The sequence below is a fragment of the Heteronotia binoei genome, chromosome 4 (assembly GCF_032191835.1).
Source record: "Heteronotia binoei isolate CCM8104 ecotype False Entrance Well chromosome 4, APGP_CSIRO_Hbin_v1, whole genome shotgun sequence".
Classification (NCBI taxonomy): domain Eukaryota; kingdom Metazoa; phylum Chordata; class Lepidosauria; order Squamata; family Gekkonidae; genus Heteronotia; species Heteronotia binoei.
In genome coordinates this window covers 85,363,386-85,380,267 of record NC_083226.1, presented here as the reverse complement: position 1 = coordinate 85,380,267, position 16,882 = coordinate 85,363,386, and the positions used below count along the sequence as shown (strand labels likewise).

General features: G+C 39.3%; 1 protein-coding gene across 1 annotated transcript in view; it reads left to right on the top strand.

Annotated features, from left to right (window-relative positions):
* The first annotated feature begins 1,508 nt into the window (after positions 1-1,508).
* The window catches only part of DIRAS2 (DIRAS family GTPase 2), a 47,937-nt gene continuing 32,563 nt past the window's right edge, over positions 1,509-16,882 (top strand). The window contains exon 1 of the mRNA XM_060236417.1: positions 1,509-1,839. The gene's annotated coding sequence lies outside the window, so the exon portion shown is untranslated. The remainder of the gene's footprint in view (positions 1,840-16,882) is intronic.

Sequence of the window (16,882 nt, the reverse complement as noted above, 5' to 3'; positions counted from 1 at the left end):
TTTCATTACTCCTCGAAGTGGCTTACAATCACATTCCCTTCCCCTCCCCACATCAGACACCTTGTGAGGTAAATGGGAATGGCCTGAGATTATTCTAAGACAACTGTGACTGGTCCAAGGTCACCCTGCAGGCTTCATGTGCAGGAGCGGGGAATCAAACCTAGCTCTCCAGATTAGAGTCAGCCACTCTTAACCACTGCACCATGCTGGCTGGTTACATATGCTGGTTTGTTTTCATGGTTTTATCTGTTGTGTATTTTCTGTTCTTTTATTGGACTTTTTTTAGCGGTGAGGTAAAAATAACGACGGTAACATTTTTGGAGCTTGAGTTCAGTGGCCAGTCTGAGAGGCATAACTGTGAAGGCATTTTGGTGTATGTCATAGGGAAAGAAGTGAGCCAGCAAAATGCAGCAAGCAGAGATCATTTTCAGCAATGGCAGCCAAGGCATTACATCACCCCAAGCACCCTCCCCTCTGCCAAATCAAGTAAGCTCCAGAGAAAGTGCTTCTCTAGCCTGCCTTAGAGCTCAGCAAAGCTCCAGCAGTGTTTATGTAGAACAAGGGTGGCCACACTTGCTTAATGTAAGAGCCACACAATAAATGTCAGATGTCTGAGAGCCACAAGACATGTCAGAATCCCATCAGATGCTTGAGAGCTGCAAGACAAGGAAGGAAGGAAGGAAGGAAGGAAGGAAGGAAGGAAGGAAGGAAGGAAGGAAGGAAGGAAGGAAGGAAGGAAGGAAGGAAGGAAGGAAGGAAGGAAGGGGAGGGGAGGGGAGGGGAGGGAAAAAGTGGAAAGAAAGCAACTTTAACTTTAAATGCAGTGATTTAAAGAGAGAAATGCCATCTACAAGCCAGTTGATAGGGCTGTGGGGGCTTCAAGAGCCACACACTATGTGTGAAATAGCCACATTTGGCTCCCAAGCCACAGTTAGCCCACCCCTGATGTAGAACATGCTTCTCTCATGCTGCCTCATGGGGAGCAAAGTGGTCTGCATCAACCTTCTTCTGTCAGTTTGCTTTCTCAAGTTGCGGCTTGGTTGATCAGGCATCAAATTTTCCCTGGTTTCCACACATCTGATATTAAGCAATTGCCCCTCCATTTTTAGATATTAAGCACTGAGCCTTTTAAACCTATTCTTCCTTTTGACCAACTAATTTAACCTCTGTCTGGAGCACCCTGTGGGGCAACATGTGGCTTTCTGCAATAAAATTCCTTCAGTGCACTTTTATTGCAGTCACTTTCTCCATAATCCAAAAGTGATCTACTGACAAAGTGTATGGGCTGAAGGATACTATAGAATCAGGGCTCCTCTGTTGTGTACTTAGCATCGTGGATGGGATACAATTGAGCAAAAGAGACATAATTGCTTTAATTTAGGCTGGGTAAATTGCATGGCAGAAATGACTACCTTTGTTAAGGAGGCAGGGATAAATAAAATCCTGGATGTTCATTCCACATTTATTCAGTAGATGGCAGTTCAAAGCTTGTATCAGATTTGCAGTCGCCATTTAGCTTCTAATAGCAGCAGAAGCAGCCTCGAGAACTACAGCTGGTCCACCACAGGGAGAAAGAGGGAGCTTGCCTCTAAGACAAGCCCTAACCATAGCCCAGGCACCCAGAAAGGGAGACAGCAGGCTAGCATCAGTGTGACTAAAGAGCAACCAGCACAAGAAGCATCAAAGATCGATCACCAACTGGACACAAAGGAGAAATCAAGAAGCTGAGCTAGAGATCGGTAACAATAATCCAGCTTCCAGCCACACTTGAAAGACAATTCCTTGGTGATCATGGCAGACAAAAACTGAAGAATATTTATCAGATTTATTTATCCTCAGGTAATGCTCTTCAGTATTTTTTACAGTCTGTCTATATTTGCATGTTTTGGAATGAACGAAAGGTATCTTTTAACATTGATTGCAGCATATAATTTCTACCTCAAGGAAATCAATTATTAGTCCTATCAGTGTATTTGAAGAGATATGTAAATAATAAACTATTGATAAGAAGGAGTGTGTGTGTGTGTGTGTGTGTGTGTGTAGGGATGGGGAACTGGAGAATGATGATATTTTAGAATGCATAATGATGCAAGTGAGGAAGAACTTTATAATTTGGCATCTCTCAAAATGGGTGATATTCTGTCTCATATACTCTCTGTGTTTGCAAAACAGAAATTAAACCATGTCAAAAGTATTTGTACATATTCAGACCAAAAACACAGTGGAGATGAGAAACATGTCATCTCCAAAATGTTTAGAGCTGGAAAATTAGAGCATATATATTTTAATAGCATAAATGATTTCTTGCCTTGAGACAAATTAAGTGTCTGATTGAAAAATCTGAGCTCATTATTCTTCCCAGGCTTCTTTTTTATTACCAAAAAGTAAATTATTCTGAGGATTTATTATTTGTAAAGTGTACATATTTTTGCATCTTTGCGCAGCACCTCTTATAATTTAAGTGCACACTGCCACTTGCTTTTGCGCCTGTTTCACATATTCCACATGATTTTCAAAGCCATATTTACATTTGATGTTCTAATTCTATTTCTTACTGCATATGCTCCCAAGAAGTGATGCTGTAGGTTTTTTTTTTTAATTCTACAGTGGCTTATAGTGGCTCTGAAATGGTACATCATTCCTAGAATTCTGTAAAACCAAATAGCCACTATTTGGAAATCCGAACGAAGGATTACCAGTGATGGTGTAGGTACCAAATTATAGTGTATAAAACATTATCATTGGAGGAAATATTTGAATCTAGTTACACTGAATATTGACTTGACAGCTTTGCAGTCATTTGGTAGAATTTGTGTATTGGCACACTGCTGCTCAAGAAAAGATTCAGCCCCCATTGAAGTAAAGATATCACATGATTTTTAAAATTAATTTGCTTGGGAATCAAATTGGTTTGAGAAGTTGGATCTTCATAACACAAACTTTATCCATTAAAAAAACCCAACAACTTTGATTTTAAACCCCCCCATTTTTGTTGCCTTTTTATCCAGCTTGGGGTTTTTTTTTTTTTTTTTTGCAAAGCTGCTCAGAGCATTTTCCAGTAACTAACTCTGTTTTTCATTGTGGCCATTAGTGCACCTTAGATGAATTGCTTTAATGGCTGGTAGAGTCAATACTGAGTTTTCAAATGATGTCAAAGAAAAACAAAATCAGGAAACAGTTGTTCAGCCTAACTAGTGAAGCAGATACATGAAGGATTGACCAGGAACTATTTTAGGGAGAATTTCAGAAGTAAAATTCTGCAAAAGAATAAATGGTCTTCCTGGTGGATTTCAAGAGAAAATCACAGCAATGTTAGAACTGCACACCATGGTCTGTCTAGACAAGCATTTTGTTTTCAATAACAGTTTGTCAGTTAATAACTAGGACCTTCTTGTAGATTCCTCCCCCCTACCTTCAGAGATTCAAATAATTGGGCAAGTATCTTTTGGGGGATATGATTGTAGTCCAGGAGGCTAGACTAGATAACTATAGAATATCTGCGTACTTTTTAATATACTGGGACCATAGGTAGTATTGGTTTTTAGCTACATTTGAACTCTGTGAGTTTTGTGGTCATACTGTGAAGTTTCACAGTGATTTTCTCAAGTAAAAGCTTTTCTCTTCCACGTGTTCAAATGTATTATGAAAAATTATTGCAGCATTATATTTCCTTTTTCGAAAATGTTACTATTTATTTTTGAAAATTGTGCCACAGTGATTTTCTCTATTGTTAAATAGAAAATAAAAGAAAACCCTTTCTATTTCTGCTGCTTTTTCAACACAGGGGATGCTGGGACAACAGTTTAAAATAGATTATCCATGTTTGTGTATATCTATCAAGCTCTCTGACTGTGTAACCTCCACTGAATTTAATGTGGCATGCATAGGTGGGTGACTTGTACAAACCCAGCTGAAAGCAATGGAACTTTCATGGTAGAACTTCTGTTGGAATGGACTAGTTCCGGCGGTTTCCTTGAGGTCACCATCAAGCTTGTAATAGCTTCTTAAATGCCAAAAAATGTTCATTCCCCACACTTCTTAGAGGCATCTTTTAACAAAAGTCATTGGGCCTATAGCAAAATCCATAATTTCAGCAAGGTAATAAAAATAATTTGTTGACCATTCCACTGTTTTCTGGTACCATGATATAGCTTGCCTTGGGCCAGTGGTAACTGAAATGTTCTTATTCTGATTCACAGGAACACAGGAGCAAAATCTTCCTATTTAAAATTGATCCATTGCTGATTCATTTTCTTTTCTTTTAAAGAAAAAACCTCTTGAACCAATTGAATCACAATTTAGTGTGTTGTGGAAGGCAAAGAAACAAATATATAAAATCCTTAAATGGGAAGAGAGACCCTCATAACGGGAACAAGGAGTTTGGTTTCTGTGTACTTACCTCATTGTAAATCTGGAGCAAAGGCTCAGAAGTCACTGGAGAAAGGGAAGGCAGAATCTACCTCCTTTAACATGGAGCCTGTCAGCACATCCTTGACATTCTTTTTACCTAACAGGCATTACATTAAGGCTTCAGGAAGAGGGGGAATATGGAGTATTGCAGAACTAGCGTCTTTCCTCTTTTTAAGATGAATGTTCAGAAAAGAAGCAACATGAGAAGAGGCACATCAATTTCAGGCTGCATAAAGCTCTTTCATTTATTGTTCAGCAGCTCTGACTAAAAAATCAATGGCAGGCAGTAATGAGACTCACTGAATTACATGGCTGTTTCTTTATTTCCTTTCCTTACTGTAAACTTAGCCATTATAAAATAATGATAATTTCAACAATACATTGTCAGATTACTACAAAGAATTTTTTTTTTAAAAAAATACTTTTTGTCAAATGAAGAACTCACTTAGCAATTGACAGGAGTTATTAGGCACATTAAATTTGAAGTTTAAATATATAGAACATTCTACTTCTAATGCATTTTCAGCAAATATGTCACCAGAAATAATGCATTTTCCAAGAAGTGATAACTGAAAGCATGGTGTTTAAGGTATTTTAAGTAAATAGAAATATAAATGGATTTACTGCAGAAAAACATTTTGAAACATCTGAAACGCCTTTAAAAATCCCACGTATTTAGAAATGTAAAGAGGAACCAAATGCAACCACAATCAGGTCAGGGAATAGAGATAATGCACCACTGTAGAGGTCAATCAGATATAGATCTATCAGCACTAGGTTGAAAGACCACTGGCAGACCAACACAAGCTACTATGAGATCCACTATGAAGAGTGCAATTAAAGAGAAATAAGTAAAACAGAGGAAATAACTTGTATCACAAAGTGAGAATTTCAGCTGGTACAATAGCACACATCACAGTGAGAACAATGGTCCCTGTTGAAATCTCATTGTATTCTATGTCTGGTGTACTGAACCATGTTGTGTCTGTGACCAGTTTCTCACTGGTGTTGCTCTGCCCCCAGGCTTCTGTTTTTCCTGATGCAAAGTGATCGATTTTCTACCAGTTGCTCTGCAGGTGCATTTTAAAGCACGACTTCCTCCAGTTCCCCTCACAGCTTTGTGATACTGCCTTTTAAGGATTAAGAAACTGTGAGGGAAACTAGAGGGAACTGCACTTCAAAATGCACCCATGGAGCAACTGATGAATTGAAGAAGAAGAATTGCAGATTTATACCCAGCCCTTTCCCCTGAATCAGAGACTCAGAGCGGTTTACAATCTCCCATATCTTCTCCCCCCACAACAGACACCCTGTGAGAATGGGTGGGTCTGAGAGGGCTCTCACAGCAGCTGACCTTTCAAGGACAACCTCTACAAGAGCTATGGCTGACCCAAGGCCATTCCACCTGATGCAAGCGAAGGAGTGGGGAATCAAACCCGGTTCTCCCAGATAAGAGTCCACACACTTAACCTCTACACCAAACTGGCTTTCTGATGGGAAATGAATCGCTTGTGTTGGGGGATAACAGAAGCCTGAGGGTGGAATAATGGTAGTGAGAAACTGGTATGTGAGGGCAATCTGGCTGCAATATCTGTCACCCCATTGATCGCCAGAGTTGATTCAGCTGATCTGGCTGGCTAGGCAGATGTCCCCTATCTCCCTCCATGTGCGTCCCTCCATGTGCGTCCCTCCCGAAGCTGCGTGCTTGGTAGAAGAGGACGACCATCCCAGATAGAAGGAGTGTACTGTTCTTTATTATGTGACACTTTTGGATTTTGAGATCATGTAGTTGGCACCACTACAAAATGACTGCAGTGGGGAACAACCACCAAATGGCTGCTTTGTGTAGAGAGCCAGTCACAAAATGTTGGCAGGTTTCAACCCAAGCATCCTCTGATGAGGGTAACTGTTTCTCTATGAGTGCTCCATTTCCCGCAGATCACTGGTGATGTCTCCTGAGTTTTTCTGAATTACCTCCTGCTCTAGTGAGGTGGAGAAAAGCTAGGGTTGGCTGTTTGCTTTGGGGAAGAAAAGCTACTAGGAAGAATGTAGGGAGCAGAAAGCACATATGTGGGTACCTTGGTGCCCATGGATGACGTTTTGGGGATCGCTGTTCTACATAATTATGATACAACAGACCATCCCTTATCGCATCTTGTCACTTTAAGATTTTTGCTCCTCACTTCTATGCATCTTTGCTTTGAAAGAATCCTATTGAGTTCAAAGACAAGTATAATTACAATCTAAAATAGTGCTCTAGCTGTTTGGGGTTGCACCTATATGTTTCCAAGCAGAATCAGCCAAAAGCGGTGGCTCAGTGGTAGAGCATCTGCTTGGGAAGCAGAAGGCCCCAGGTTCGATCCCTGGCATCTCCAAAAAAGGGTCCAGGCAAACAGGTGTGAAAAACCTCAGCTTGAGACCCTGGAGAGCCGCTGCCAGTCTGAGAAGACAATACTGACTTTGATGGACCGAGGGTCTGATTCAGTATAAGGCAGCTTCATATGTTCATATGTTCAAAAGGCTTTCCTCATTATAGGTGGGCCTGCTTGAGCACACACACCCATACCCTGGGCCACTGATTGGTTTGAGGTTCACTTACCTTCTGAAATAGCTAGAGAAAGTGGAAGGAATTCAATTGAATCCAGATGTATCTCTGCTTCCCAATGGAACTCCAGAAATCCCCAAATCTCTATGGCAAAGACCATGGAGATTTTAGCTGCAGTACTGCAGTCCTAAGCTCTGCTCACGACCTGAGTTCGATCCCGGCGAAAACTGGGTTCAGGTAGCTGGCCCCAGGTTGACTCAGCCTTCCATCCTTCTGAGATTGATAAAATGAGTACCCAGCTTGCTGGGGGGGAAGTGTAGATGAATGGGGAAGGCAATGGCAAACCATCCCATAAAAAGTCTGCCGTGAAAACACTGTGAAAGCAATGTCACCCCAGAGTCGGAAATGACTGCTGCTTGCACAGGGGGCTACCTTTACCTTTAGAGAATCACTCAGAGGTTGGGTCACTTCCTGTGTTCAATGAAATATCCCCCTTTCTTCCATAGCTTCAGTGGGTGGGTTAGATAGATAGATAGATACATTTTATTTGTATCCTGCCCTCCCCGACCAAGCGGCTCAGGGCGGCTAACAGCATAAAATTCGATACATACATTGTATAATAAATAACATTTAAAAACAGTTAATTAAATCCATAAAATTCTAAAAACATTAATACATTTAGTGCTATTCCATCAGTAAGTTTAGTTGGCAATTTAGTAGTATCAGCTGGTGAAGGCCATTTGGAACAGAGTGGTTTTGCAGGCCCTGCGGAATTGTTCAATGTCCCGCAGGGCCCGCATTTGCTCTGGGAGCTGATTCCACAGCTGTGGGGCCAGAACTGAGAAGGCCTGAGTACAGGTACTTTGGAGTCTTACCTCCTTTGGCCCGGGGATAGTCAGCAGGTTCTTCCCTGCTGACCTCAGTGCTCTCTGGGGTTCGTACGGGGAGAGGCGGTGCCTAAGGTAGGCAGGTCCTCGGCCATATAGGGCTTTAAAGGTAATTACCAGCACTTTGTAGCGAATCCGGTATACAACTGGCAGCCAGTGCAGTTCACGCAGCCCCGGCTGTATGTGCTCCCGCTTTGGGAGCCCCAGCAACAGTCTGGCAGCCGCGTTCTGCACTAGCTGCAGCTTCTGGGTTCGGCACAAAGGCAGCCCCATGTAGAGGGCATTACAGTAATCCAGTCTCGAGGTGACAGTTGCGTGGATCACTGTTGCCAGGTCCCGACGCTCCAGGAAGGGGGCCGACTGCCTTGCCCGCCTCAGATGAAAAAAGGCTGACTTGGCAGCGGCTGCTATCTGGGCCTCCATTGTTAATGAAGGCTCCAGTAGAACTCCCAGGCTTCTAACCCGGTGTGCCGCTTTCAGCGGCGCCCCGTCAAAGACCGGAAGAGATATTTCCCTCCCTGAGACTGGACCCAGGTGGTTGAAGCACAGTCTGACCCACCAGCTGGGGCAGCAGCACTGTGAAGAAAGGCATGCTCTCTGGTGTCTATCCTAGGGCTGACTCACAGATGAGCCACTCCTGAATCCAACATATTGTCCAGTTCAGCACTGCAGTGTGAATATTCTACTAATTCACCTTTACACATCCCTGACCATTCCTGATTATCACTATCACTACACAAGCAGCTATGAACAAGGTGCGAGGGACCAGAGCAGGGCCTCTGAGAGGAATTTTATGAGATGGTTCAAAAATATTTTCAGGGCCCCTTTCCTACTCCATTTGTCATTATTTCTTTTCTTTTTTTAATTCATAGTGGTTTAATCATAAGGTCAAAAATGTTTTTAAAGGCTTTGTATTTACTTAAAAATGAGCTTTCTTTGCCTTTTTTTGTGAAAAATTTCTAATGACAGCACCAAAATTAACTGTTCTAGCAATGTTTGATTCAGTACTCAACCTGGGCTAATCCACAAGACATTACTTAGACATTATAGACCTTAAAAATACTTAATCAGCGTAGTTTTGCTAAATGGCCTTTCTGCAGAAGCTACTGTTGCTGAAATTGTTAAAAGAATTCATAAACTGACACAAACATTTGGAAACAGGTCACCATCTGTATTTTCTTAATATGTTCAACAGATCCAATGGTTTCAACTAGGCATTTCCAAAATTTGCCTCATGTACTGAAGGTAAATGCTGCATTTTTGTCAAAAAATCTTCATCATTAAGGTCATCAGGATATTGTTTTGATAAAAAATAAAACTTTTCCTTTCAAATCACTTTCAAACATGGGGAGGTATTTCCACAAGAAATTAAACTTTTCAGCCAACTGCATCACAGCATTGAATCTGACAGTTACTCCTGCTATAACTCTGTCTAACAAAACATAAAAGACAGATTTTCTGAAGTAGGCTTCTTCTGGTGAATCATCTGTGTCATTCATTTCCAACAAGTTAGCATCAGGTCTGTTATCACACAGCCTTGCCCTCTTGCCCTCCACTACATCCATGAGAGAATTTTATTTCTATCTTAAGTGTTGACACAATAATTTTGGCTTTGTTCCACATGCACTTCCATCATTTCAAAGTTTTGTAAGATCTGTGAGGAATGTTTCAATGTTTTCTGCTTTGACATCCAATGTTCCATTTCTTGCTTGGATTATCTTACTGCAATTATCTATTTGAGCTAATATTTTATACCACAAAGCTGACATTAACACAGAGACAAAAGATGTCACATAGAATACAATTCCTTGGACTTCATTTCATGGTTTGGATATCAAATATAGTTCTAGAAGGTCTTGCAATGCTAATTCTATTTCTATTTCTTGACCTTTAATGGCATAATAAAATAATAAATAAAGATACAAACTGGATCTAAAATGAAGGAAGCAATTAAGACAATGTCACAGAAACCCCCCCTAAAAACAGAATTAATCAAATACTCATTGCCTTTTCCTAGAAATAGAGTAATAAATTGGCAATGCTAATTTAATTCCAGGCAAAAGGCTTTACACTTTCAACATGATCTGACCATCTTGTTTCAGACATACCATAAAGAGAACAGCCCCCAGCTTTTGCTTTTGCTTTTTTTTATAGCAGGAATGCACAGGAACACAGTTCCAGCTGGCTGGGTATCAGTGGGCATGGCCTAATATGCAAATATTCATGCTGGTAGATAGTTTGAACAAGTGGTAGATAGTTTGAATTGTTCCAAAAAGGTTATTGCCTCAGGTAATGCATTCAGCAGCATTATTTCCACATAAATTAAGTGTGTGACAACCACAAGGTGAAAAAAATTGCTGTTAGGCACAGTTCTTGTATTTTTGCTTATGCACCATTGTATCCAGCCATATTTGGTCCATTGTCATAAGCTTGAGCTCTACAGTCACTGAGAGGAATAGCATGTTCTTTCAAAATATCAGTTATCAACTGAGCATTTTCTTCCCCTCTTTTGTTGATACAATCTGCAAATTTCAGAAATCTTTCTTGAATATCAATTTCTTTTAAAATTATTAATCTCAAAGAAATGCTGTTTGTTCTATATATGAGGAATCTGGTGTGGCATTTACTATTACTGCAAGTATTTTGCAGTCTGCCTCTCAAGCAAAATATGTTTTCATAAGATTTGAGCATTCTGCAATAAATTCATTTTGTGAATCATGAGACAGATAATAAACTTGAAATCGCTCACCTGTGCTCCTGAGGGATGGCGTCCCACCTGGAGAACAGTTCTATGAGTCCTAAAAAGTTTCCATTGTTTGAATCACCAATACAATGGGATGAACCATTAAAAGCCAGACCACATTCTACCAAGAGGAGTACAACATCAATGATATGCTTTAAAATGTACCATTTCACAGCTTCAGTTTTGAGTGTTGCTTCTAAGATGGCGCTTCTAAGATGGTGTCCTAGGCATTTCTAGTTCTCACCAAGCTAGGTAACATTCTCTGTGGCTATTGCTTTTTTTATGTTCTGGAATCCTGTTGAATAGTTTCCAGACTTTCCACTAACAACCCAGCCTTCAACTGATGCCAGTGCAGATTTTGATGCAGAGCTGCTAGTTTTGTGCCAAAATAATCAACATTGAAAACAATATAATGTTTATTTCTGTTGACTCAAGACAAGCCAGTCTATTACATGTTGTTTTTCATTGGCACTTTGAAATTTCTGTATACTTTGTGGAAAATTGCTGTTTGATTGCTGGTGTCTTTTTGGAGTGCTTTAGGCAATGAGATGTGACCACTGGTAACATACTTATCTATTTCATTTTTAAGAAGGAAACTCATTTTTAAGAAGGAAATGTCAAAGCCTACACTGTTCTTCTCATTTTCCACACTCAATTCACCCTAAGCTTGTATTTCTGCTTCTTTCAGTTCATTTTTTGTCATTTTCTGCATGTGCTCCTTTATCCAATCAACTGCTCCTTGTTTGGAGATGAGGTTTTTAAGAGGTAGGTTGAATGAGATCACCACCACCACCACCACCAAAGGCCACTTAATCCAATTCAAAAGATGTTTTGCTGTCCCCTTCTCTCATATTTCTAGTTCTTTCTTTCTGTTTCAAGGTTCCTGATTTGTGAGAATACATTTTAATGGATGATTTATGATTTCTTCTTTTATATCTAAAAAGGGAAAATTTAATTCCTGATCAGCTGTGATCATTGCCATGTTGCTTAAAAAATCTTGTATCCAAATTTACAATTTTTTAAAATTAATAAATAAGTGAAAACATAGCCTAATGTAAATACCTTCAACTTATCTGCCCAAAGTTGCTATTTAAAGATGGATTTAAAATATACTAATACACCAACTCTTTCACTACAACAATGGCCACCAGCCTAAACATTCTGCCTGCCTGGCAGAAGAGTAGAGAGGTACATCATCTTCTAACTGGTACATGCTTTCCCTAGTGAAAGATCCTGAGAGTGCAAAATAAAATCATGCTATGTAGACCAACAACATAAGATATAAATACAAATCCTTATCTTGGGATTCCAGGAAACTCCTGGGTTCCCTTTGGGCTGTTTTGGCCCCTTCTGGGCCAAGGGCCTGGTGCAGTGCACCTGCTGACACCACTCCCCCCAGGCCTAGATCTGAGGAACATACTGGTCAGCCATAATAACAAACCAACAGAGGCAGCTCACAAAAAGCAGCATATAGGGGAAATGACTTCCTGCTCTTAAATGGTTTGAACACAAGCAAATTACAATGCTTTTGATTCAGCAGGCCACACAATGGCCAATTCCTGCAGTAAATATCTTGAGTGATGGTATTAGGCTTCAGTGCATTCAACATTTCCAGAAAGGGGAGAATTTTTCTGCAGCACTGTCAGCTTTGCTTCTGCCATCACTTCACAATTGGCAAAGTCTCTAGATGAAATTCTGAGTGCCTTTTCTGGCTTGCATCTTCTCTTGTTTTTGTCAGGCTTCCATCTTCTCTTGTTTTTGTCAGGCTCTCTGCTTTGTTGTTATTGTTTTGTTTTCAAACACATTTTATTTTTGCCCATTCAGATCTTTGTCTGATACTTTATTTTCAAGGGTTTCTTTGCACTGATTTTATACTTGGCTCCCAGATAGAGGAGGAGCATTGTGATTGATGTGAATAGCATAGCCCTGGTTTTTCTCCCCTAAAATTCACTTGTGTAGATATAGCCATTGATTCCTTTTATTCTTTTTTCTCTTTTCAAAGAGAGATTTTCTTTGATTTTTCTACAACACATTTGTAATTTCAGCTCTTGCAGCTGATATGTTCTACATCGTGCGGGGAGGGATGCAAATTGCGGTCCTGAAGGAGAACAGGAAGGTTCAGAAGACACTGCCTGTTTCTGAGCATCCTGCAGAGTGAAGTTCTAAAATCCTGCAGAACTTCCTTTCCTGCTCCTCTTTTTGAATTCCTCTTGGATCAAAAATGGAATTTATTAGAAACAGACTACAAATTTGTTAGGAAGGGAGGGATTTTTGGATTTCAAGGATAAAATGGGTAAAAAGATATTTTAAAAACTTCCCTTAACAATGCTAAATCTCTAATTCTGTACTAACAACATGCACTGTACATTTTTAAATGTCAGTTCTCCAAGTAAAAAAGTATACATCTTACAGATCTGTAGGATTAGTTACTAGGTAGTAATTTAATGTTTCTTGACTCATGTGCCCAAGGTCGTTTTCCCACTGATCTTACTCTGGAGCGACGTCCATCTTCACCACGCAGCGTCTGTGCGGATTTCGCACCAACTGCTCCGCAGAACCCGGAAGAGCCACAAAGTCCCACGGCTTTTGCGTCGCAAATGTAAACTGGTTTTTGGCGGTTTACATTTGCGATGCAAAAGCCGTGGGACTTTGTGGCTCTTCCGGGTTCTGCGGAGCAGTTGGTGCAAAATCCGTGCAGACACTGCGTGGTGAAGAGGGACGTTGCTCCGGAGTAAGGTCAGTGCGAAAACGCCCCAAGTTTCATTATGATGAGAAACAGTCCATATGGGAGATGGAGCACAAGTAAGATTACCTTCTTTCTAGGTTGCCTTGGTTGTTACTTATAAACTAATATGCATATGTAGTTGATCATTCTGCCCATTGTGATTATTGTTGGAGCTGCAAAACATCCACAGAAAATGAATACAGCACATATAGAACATGCTCTGGCTAGCTGCTGTTACACCAGGAAACAATTCTCTTTGAGAAGCAGAAATGTTACATACTATGCAAACTTCCTCCTTCTCTCTGCTAAGCAAGGGCCTAACTATGGGTCAAATGAGATGTTACAGCATCCATTTTTTAAAGTTTTTAAATCTTCCAAAATGGCAGCCACAACTTTTTACTGCTCCCGACAATTTTTCCCCCTTTTAAAAAAGTTCAAGGTCCACACAAATAATATGACCAATAGTATTCATCTTCTTACCTTCTTCTCAGTTAACTCCAACAATTTTTAATGTCCTGAATTCTTTAAAAACATTGTTTTTATTTTGACCTCCCAGCAATGGCTGCCGATGTTTCTCAATGGTATATATTCCTAGAGTAGGTTTTCCTTCCGCTACTTCCTGCTTTTGTTGCCACGAAGTCTCATTCACACTGGTAAGGAGATCTCACGATACTTGGCGTACTTCCTGTCTTGCTTGAATGTGCTGCAGGTCTGTGACGATGTGATGATTGTTGCTCTTTTTTCAAAACCGGAAGTAGACTAAACAATAAATTCCTTTCCACTTTTTAGCTCTTTTTAACACTGTCCTTTATATTTATAAAGTCCAAATTTCATCTTTCTCCCTTCTTCTTCCAGACTTTCTAGATTTTCCTTTCCCACCTTTAAAATTTAATCCATTAAGCTGTAAAAAGTTCCAGAATGAAATATAGTAATCTGTACCTTCTTTTCCAATTATCCAAATTTTCACCGGTCTTTCAAAGCTTTAGATGTTTAGCAAAGTCTAAGAAGGTTAGGATCCTGTCGAGCTTATGTCAAATAAATAACTCTGAAAGCTTCTGCAGATGATGAAAATGCAACTCTTCCCGGAGACCCCTCAAAGAAGCCCCCCCCCCCCCAGGACTCCCTTTTAGCCAAGGTAAATCTCCTTAATGTTTCCTGTGCATATCTTGGACTAATCTCTAACTGAGAAAAGTAGGCAGTAGGCATTGAATTGCCTTCCATTACCCTGAACAGAAGCTTCAGCCTGCTCCCGTTATGAGAAGCAGTTTAGCTCGACTTTAAAAATAAATATCTTGACTTTGGGAGCTCCAAGGACAGTGAAATTGGGCTTGTTGTAAAGGGCAAGTCCTACTCTTTTGAACCTGATAGTCGAATTGAAAATTGGTGAGGTCTGCTGTTTTTTAAATGTCTGAACACAAGCAGCCCCGTACAAGGGCTACTTCATTAGAAAAAATGCAGGACCAACTAGAGGCAATGGAGGCCAGAATGATGAAAGGGGTGAGAGAGATGATAAATGTATTGAAAAAAGGAATTATTGCAGAGATTAGAAAAGACATGGAAGATCTCAGAAAGGAAACTGAGGAAACATCTAAGAAAGTGCAGGAGGTAGAAGTCAGAATGAATGTATATGATTCCACCTTGTTGAAAATGCAAGAAAAAGTGACAATCCATGACTGCAAATTGATGGAGACTCAGATACGTCTGAGAGGAGTACCTGAAAAGGAGGATGGTGATTTAAAAGAAATTTATAATAAAAATAATTGCAGAATTTTTAGAGGGAAACCCTGAAGAGACTAAAAACATGTATGACTATATGTATAGAGTAAACTCGCTTTATGCCAAGAAAAATAACTTACCAAGAGATGTTGTCATAAGATTTATGACAAAGGAAATGGTGGGGAGAATCATGAATAAAAATTTTGAAAAGACACTGATAGTGGGAAGCAGTAGAGTGAGAATCATGAAGGAGCTGCCAAGGCAAGTGATAAATGATAGTAGAACATACAAAAAGTTGACAGAAAAATTGAGAGACAATGGAATGAGGTTTAGATGGATAATAACTGAAAGTCTGAGTTTTGAACTCCAGGGAAAAAGAATCACAATTACAAATGCACAGAATATGCGTAGATTTTTGTCTTGGAATGTTAATGGACTAAATTCACCACAAAAAAGAAGGGCAACATTTCATTGGATTAAGAAACAAAATTGTAATATAATTTGTTTGCAAGAAGTGCATATTAAACAAAAGGATTATAAATTTTTATGGAACAAACAATTGGAAGTGGAATTTTTTTCATTGGCTGAACAGAAGAAAAGGGGAGTGATTTTTTATATTAAACAAGAATTGGAGCCAAAATTAAGTGTTTAAAGATAAATATGGAAGATTTGTAGCAGTAGAGATAATATTAAATGGAAAAAAAATGTTGTTATTGGGATTGTATGCGCCTAATGGCGCAAAGGATGCTTTTTAAAAAGACATTATACAACAGCTTGATGAACTGACTTATGACCAAGTTTTGTTAATGGGAGATTTTAATGGAACAGTTAAGAACTCAGTGGACAGGTCTGAAGGGAAAAAAAATAACAGCAGAGAAGGAAAATTGCCAGTCTTTTTTTGAATTGGTCAAACAAGAAAATTTGGAAGATATATGGAGGAAATTTAACCCTGAAGTTCGGGACTATACTTTTTATTCAGCAAGACACAAAACTTTTTCCAGAATTGACATGTTGTGGGGCACTAAAGATTTAGGTCATATAACAAGGAAAATAGAGATTTTACCCAAAAGTGGGGCTGATCATAACCCAATAATGTGGATTACAAAATTGTCTAAGAAGTTGAGAAGATGGAGATTGAATGAAGATTTGCTACAGAATAAAGAAATAGTGACATATCTAGAAAATGAAATGAAAGCTTTCTTTCAAATGAATGACAAAGAGGATATAGAATTTCAGACAGTCTGGGATGCCTATAAAGCAGTAATGAGAGGAATATTAATTACTTTGAATAATAAAGATAAGAGAGCAAAAGAAAAACAGTTGTTGGACGTTCAAAATGAAATAAAGAAAAAAGAAGGGGAGTTGAGAAAAAGGCCAGGGAAAAAGAAACCTATAAGGGAAATTACAATATTACAAATGCAAATGAGACATTTGTTAAATAAAGAATTGGAATGGAATTTGAAAAGACTGCAGCAGAAATCTTTTGAGGGAACAAATAAACCTGGAAAGTATTTGGCTTGGCAACTGAAAAAAAAGAGAGAAGATAAAATTATCAATAAAATTGTGGTAGATGGAAGAGAGGTGGTTACCCAAGAGGGAATAAAAAGAGAATTTTTAAGTACTATGCCAAGTTGTTTAAAGGTTAACTGAAAATATGCGAAAACTTTTGAATGATCCAATTGAAAAAATAGAAGTTGAAGCAGCAATTAATGCAATGGAAAATGGAAAAGCACCTGAGCCAGATGGATATACAGCTAAATATTTTAAAACCTTTAAAGATGAGTTAACACCAAAATTGCAGAAGTTGATGAACATGATAAGAACAAAAGGGAAAATACCAAACACATGGAAGAAAG